Source organism: Alligator sinensis, unplaced genomic scaffold, assembly GCF_000455745.1.
Source record: "Alligator sinensis unplaced genomic scaffold, ASM45574v1 scaffold191_1, whole genome shotgun sequence".
NCBI classification, from domain to species: Eukaryota; Metazoa; Chordata; order Crocodylia; family Alligatoridae; genus Alligator; species Alligator sinensis.
In genome coordinates, this window is record NW_005842282.1 from 160688 (window position 1) to 167313 (window position 6626).

At 47.3% G+C, this 6626-nt stretch overlaps 1 long non-coding RNA gene across 1 annotated transcript in view; it reads right to left on the minus strand.

The window, feature by feature from the left end:
• LOC102372822 overlaps nucleotides 1-5732 on the minus strand; it is a 9301-nt gene extending 3569 nt beyond the window's left edge. Inside the window, exons 1-3 of the long non-coding RNA XR_324363.3 lie at nucleotides 5696-5732; nucleotides 1826-1925; nucleotides 184-258 (exon numbers count right to left, since the gene is read on the minus strand). This is a non-coding gene — a long non-coding RNA (uncharacterized LOC102372822). The remainder of the gene's footprint in view (nucleotides 1-183; nucleotides 259-1825; nucleotides 1926-5695) is intronic.
• Between the last annotated feature and the right edge of the window lie 894 nt (nucleotides 5733-6626).

Genomic DNA, 6626 nt, shown 5'->3' on the forward strand with positions numbered 1-6626 from the left:
CAGCGGGGGCAGAAGGGGATCACCCCCCCACCAGGCACTACCCAGCAAGTGAGGGCTTTTTTTAAACCACTGGGAGCTGGGGTGGGTAGGGAAGCCATGGGGGGCTGGGGGACCAGGTAGAGGATGGGGCCTGGTGGGGGTCCCCCCCCATCCTCTAACCCCCTTCCCCTGCCCCCTACTTACCAGCTCCGCGTCCAGGTCCAGTTCTCTGCTGCAGCGTGCGGGGACTGCCTGAATCACCAAAACTCTCTGAATCTTCTGTGAATCAATTTGGAGAGCTTCAGATTGATTCAGACCTTTTAATTGGTCTCCTGATTCAATTCGGATTCAGAGATTTGGCCACATACAAGTAGTGGCCAGTCATGAGAATTCTGGGCCGAGTGACCTGCCGGCGTCTCAAGGCAGGGATAGAAGCCAGTGTGCCAGAGTGACTGGCAGTTCTCTTAATCCTCAAAACCTCCCTTTATTTTTTATTTTCATTCTGTGCCTCATTCTCTTCCCAACTTTCAGCTTCTGCAACAAAAGTATCCTGGGTCCTAGAGACAACACTTTTCTCTCATGGCATGACCCCGAACAGCCTCGGCCTGTATGCTGAACGAGAAAACACTCTGTGGAAAATAGCATATGTTCATGTAATTAAACATTGGCAAGTGTATGAGGGCTCACTCAAGTGTACAGAGTTGGCCTCAGTTTTGGCATTTCCTAACTTTTGAATCCTAAAACTCGCAAACATAATGGCTTCTTTGGTGTAAGTGTCCGTATTTTTAAGCAAAGTAACAGAAATGAAATTCCATCCTGTAGGATCATAATGATATTCCTATAGCAGGAGCAAGCAAATTCTGGCCCGTGGACTAGATTGGGCCTGTAGCGGACTCCATTTCTCAGCAGCCCCTGCCTGGGTTGCTGCAGCTGGTTTCCATGGAGTCACAGAAGCAGCAGAGCTGTGACAGTGTGAAGACAGGATTTCCATGGAAACCGGCCCCAGCAGCACTGGCAGGGCACACAGATGGGTCGAGAGCTGTTCCAGGGCCAGGAACTTGCAGCGATGACAGTGTGGTCCAGAGCTGGGGCAGAGCTGCGATCCACTGCCTGCATGTTCCTGTATTGGGCATGCGGGCAGCGGATCACAGCTCTTCCGCAGCTCTGGACCACACTGTCACCACTCTAAGATCCCAGCCCTGGCCCCACACCAGTTCCCTGCCCAGCCGCATGCTGTGCCAGTGCTGCTGAGGCCAGTTTCCATGAAAACCCCGGCCTCATGCTGTCATAGCCTTGTCACTTCTGGGGTCTCCATGGAAAATAGCTGCAGCGACAAGGTTTAGCCTTGTACATCCATGCTGTAGACTTGTTCTGTCAGTGAAGGTTTGCTTGCTTTTCTTTGTGGATAGTGGCCACCAGGGAGTGCTGAAACACTCCGCCGGGGGGTCACAGCACTCTGTTGATGCCACAGGAACTTTAAATATCTAAATTTGGATTCAATTCCAGAATATCTAATAGGCAGAGACTGTTCTTCCCTGTTTCTCACCCTTTCTCCTACTATCCCACTCCTCTACTCCTATTCTGTGCTGCTTCTATGAGCCCAGATCCTGCCCCAGTGCTCTCTGTTTTAAATCCATCATGCTGATTCTCACTTTCTCTCAACCTGTTTCTTTCTACTCCTTCAACTCCTGGCTTCTGCCTTCCCCACCAGTCTTCTATACATCCCCTGTCCTGTACCTTCCTTCTACTCCTACCCATATTCCTCAATGGCTGCAGTTTTCCTTCTACTCTACCTTTCCTCAGGTTCTGGCTCTTGTAATTTCTATTCCCCACTGTCCCCACTTACCTCCCCATTCTTCTTTCTCACTGTCCAAACACCAACAGTAGCAGAAGCATTCAGACCACAGGAGACAGTCTTTTTGCTCTCAGTTCTATGGCAGCCCTGGCTATTAGAAAGAGCAATTGCAAAGAAAATTGTCTTACCCTTTACAGCTCTGGGCTGAGGGACTGTTAACAAAGATGGAAACTTCAGAGAGTTTTGAGATCTAACTTTAACAAGTCCTCATTGAACATGTGAAGACTGTGACCATTTATAACAAGGCCAGATTTGAGTGGATTTTTACAGGGATACCAAGGCACCAGGGCAACATCTTTGCCAAGTTTCAAGTCTGTGCTTCAACGTATAGGTGTGGCAGAAAGCCACCTTTGTTTCCCTTCCAAAAACTCAGCTCTGTGACAATTTTAATTAGGATGCACCCAACCAAGAGACACATCCTTACCTTATCTCTTCAGGTAACCTGAGCTGGATACATTCCTGAGGGAGGGGGGAAACCTGCCCCCTCTGCCTACGTGACTAGTATCGCATACCTGGGTGAGGGGCTTTCCTCCTGGTGAGCTAGAGTCTGCCCAGCAACTAGTGATGTATTTCAAACTGGTTGGCTGACAGCCAACAGATGCTGCCCTCCATTGGACCAGGTAAATGAGGTCACAAGGGCTATATAAGTTAAGGACTGCCCGGGGGGTGTGAGGGGTGGCAGCCATGAGGGTTACTCAGGAACAAAGAAGAGCTGTACCATCTGAAACTGGCTCTCTCTCTCAAAACTCATGATCAAGGAACCACCTGCCCCCAGAGGGATTCTCCACCTGCCCCTGGATGATACTTGTGAGTAAGCTACCCAAGATCTAACTAGATATATAGCTTGCAGTAACTCAGATGTGAGATCAAAGGCTACCCCAGCCACAGGTGTTTGCTCTGTGGGATTTCTCTGTTAATGCTCTACCTTGTACCCTATTCTAACCCTACCCTCTGTAACCAATAAAGTTCTCCTTTGTACCTAGTGTGGGAGACTTATTGGGAGTGGGTCTAGATTATGCCTTGGGGTCCCCTTGGATCACAAACTAAGGGAGACCACCACTTGTGCTTCTGACTGAGGGAAGCATCCCAACTTCTTGAAGTGAATCAAGTCCCCTTGAGGGCTACTAGGCCTGTGTTTCCCAGAGTGCACAGAGCCCAAATTAAGTCCAGAGCTCTGGATGGTGGCAGTGGAACCCCCAGGCTAGCAGGTGTGCTCCAGGAAGGGGGGTCAGCCAGACGTGAGGCACCCCTAGGGAGGCACTCAGAGCTTGGAAGGTGGTCGGGCGCAGGGAGGTGGGTGGCTCAACACAGGAGCACCCCCTACTGACCCGCCACAGGAGGCACTAAAAGTTCTGAAAGGAATAGTTGGAAGGATTTGTTTTAAAATAAAATAAAATAAAATAAAATGGGTATAACAACATATTTTTCCCAATCTTGTTCTTGGAAACAGATGAACCACTTCAGCTGAAGGGGGGGGGGGGGAGAAAAATCAGCCTCAGGCAGCTACCCAGCTTAGGAAATTTCAGCTTCAGCAGCTAAAGCTTGGCAAATTTATAAGCAACTAACAACAGGATGTAGTAATGGGAAGTGTTGGGAAACCTTAACTATAGGCAATGCTATCAGCTCTTGCCTATAATTCATAACTCCTACACCTTTTAAAGATAATGGGAATTACTTGTGTTCATTGGGAATTGAATAGGTGCCTCTGTTATTACTTGCATTATTCAGTTTGCAACAGCAGTCAAATATATGTCTAATTGACTTTCATTAATTTCAGCAGTGCACCTGACAAAATTAAAGTATTCCAACCAAACCCTCCTGCATTTTCCTCTGATGTACTGCATGTGCATGCTACCTGTGATACAATCTTCCAGTATAATAAACTATATCAACAATGCATTTCATTTTCAGGTATTGTTGTGTATAAGGAGCTTCCAGGTATGTAAATTTTTCTGGCAGATACTGTACTGTGGTTTTAAATGAAACCGTCAGAGATAAAGAATTCTCTTTTTTATTATCAAGGTACATTTGTGCTAATAATAATGAAAGCTTAATAGGCAAAATGGTAACATTTTTCCTATTCAAAAGGTCAGCACAAATTGACACACTGAAGTTCTTATGGTATTTAATATTCACGCCCATAGCTAGGGAGGTAAAGTTTACTTTTAAAGCTTCATGATAGCCACCAGTATTCAGTCTTCTGCAGTTCTGGTTTGCTTTTGTCATTGGCTAGACACTCTAATGGAAGAGTTAGGTCCCAAATCAGCAAAGTATTTCAAGCTTGTACTTTTAAGCGCTTCTTAAAATGGTTTGTTGAATAGGGATGGAATTAAGCATGCTCTAAGGCTAGGGACAGACATTACACATGTACTGGTTTTAGTGATCAGAAACTGGTTTAAACCTATAACAGAACAGATGTTCAGTGCACATAAACCAGTTTGAAAATGGCTGAACTCAAGTTGAGATAAACCTGGTTGAATGTAGTATCAGACTTAACTTATTTGGCTCAAACCAGTTTATGCAACATCTGTCCTAGACCCCTTGCTGGTTTAAGATAAACCAGACACCCCCAGCATTCCAACATGCTCTCTAGGCTGGGAGGGGATCTCTGCTCCACAACAGGGCTGGCCCCTTCCCCTCTGCTCCCTGACTGCAGTTCGGCAGAGACTTGAAGGCACAGAACACCTGCCTGCCTTCTCCCTGCTAAGCAGGGATTATTCCCCACTTCCCTCTGCCTTAGGCAGACACCTCTCCATTAACTATCAGACTACATGCTGACTATAGTTCATGCTGTGGGAGATGACCAAGGCAGACAGGCTTTTTTGAGCTAATCAACAGGTAGCTTAATGTCCTTCCTTGGAAAAGCCATTTAAGAAGAGCTGTTTGCTCCCCCTACTCCCTCTCACCACTCCCTGCTAAGCAGGAATTCCCTCCTCCCTTCTGCCTTGTAAAGAGGTGTCAGTGTATTAGCTAGCAGACCACATGCTGGCTACAATCAGTGTTGAATCAACAGGTAGAATCAGCAAATACCTGGTAATGTCCCTTTGTTGTTTTCTTGATGGGGTGATAAACACTGAGTTAGGGGGTGTGTAACAGAGGGCCTGCTTGGGGCTGACTTCCCAGTGGCCTGCCCACCTGTTCCTGGGCTAACCGCCCACGTTCTCACCTTCTACACCTTGTTATTAGTAGATGTTAATAAGCAAGAGGCTGCCCATTTCCTGCCCCAATGCCAGGGGGTGCTATCTGCGGCTCCTTTTCTCTCATACACCGCAGCCCAAGCCTCGCAGATGGCATCTAGATGTTCTCATTGTCACCAGCCCCCACACTGGGCCCCAGAACCCTACTATTGAACCCCACCTGGATTCCTCCCTTTAGGCAGACTTCTGCCATCATACCAGGCAACATAACTCCCTGAACTGATCCCCCTTCAGGTGTGATTCCCCCCCCACCAGGACCTTTGACTGTAGCCCTGGCCAACCTCCAGACCAGTCAGAACCCCAGGCCCTCAGCTCTTCAGCATTCCTCACAGTGGGCCCCCAGCCCTTTGACCCTTCCAGTCCTGGCCCCAGCATGGGCCAGCCAGGGGGAATTCAGATAGGCCTGAGTCTATGGACCTTTTCTCACTCTCCAAGGGTCCATCCTCTGGTCCCTCCAACAAAGGGGTCACCCACCCAGTCGTGGAGGCTAGGGGTTAAGGCGCCCCGACCTGCCTTTCACCGGGGTGGTAACTTGCCTGGCATTTCCTGGGGGCTCCCATGCCCCTGAGAGCCCCACCAGGCCACCCACTCCCAGCAGGGTGCAGTTTTAGGTCATACCCAGGACCAGGAGCCTCCTATCCATCCCCTACAGCTCCTTCCTTACCTCCAGATGATACAAGCAGCCCTCCAGCCAAGCAATGTTGTTGCCTAGCCCCCAGCGCAGGAACTGCCCTGTTTATATGGGCAGCCCTGAATCTAAAATGGCTGCCCTAATCAGGCACCTGCTGGCTGCTGCCTTCTGGCCCTTAAAGTGGCAGGCACAAACAGTGGCCTGGCACAGGGTGATAAACACTTCTATCAGTTCCCTGCTGGGCTAATCAGAGCATCCTGCTAGGGCTTGGACACAACCCCCACTCAGCTGGATCTCTGCATCCTGTCACTGGTTCCTGCTTTCCTGTAATTTCAAATACAAATGATCTGTCTTAATTTTGAAGTTTTCCCCCTCCCCTTCCCTCTACTGGCATCTCATGCAAAATTTCTGCTTCTGCTCTAGTTATGATAACAGCTTTCTTCTTTCATTTGTTACACTTTTGCCCATGTTGCCCTTTAAGCATGGGAGGAGTTCCCTGTAAGCATATACAAGTCCACTTAATTGTTGTCCTTTGAATCCTTCCATAAAACTATTCTTTTCTAGGGTGTCTACAAAAACAAAAATATAATAGTTACATTGGATGTTCTTTGGGCTGACATTTTACTTCTATTTCCTTGTGACTTCACTTCTGTTTGTTGTATCATCATTTGTCTGCCTGTAAGCTCCTTGGTGCAGAAGTTATCATTCTGTGTTGTGTTTGTACAATATTTAGCACATTAGAGCCCAAATGAGACTGGATCCCCTAGGAAATACTACAACATGAATAATTAATGATTAAAATATTTTTGGATTATATTGTATTGTCAATTGAATTTTATTATAAGGTATTTAGACTTGCAGAGGTACCATTTATATCCTACATCCAGCCAAAATAAATACATACATTAAACTAAATACAAGTAACCTGATTAAACTGATCTCTCAGAGACTGTAAAAAGTTGTT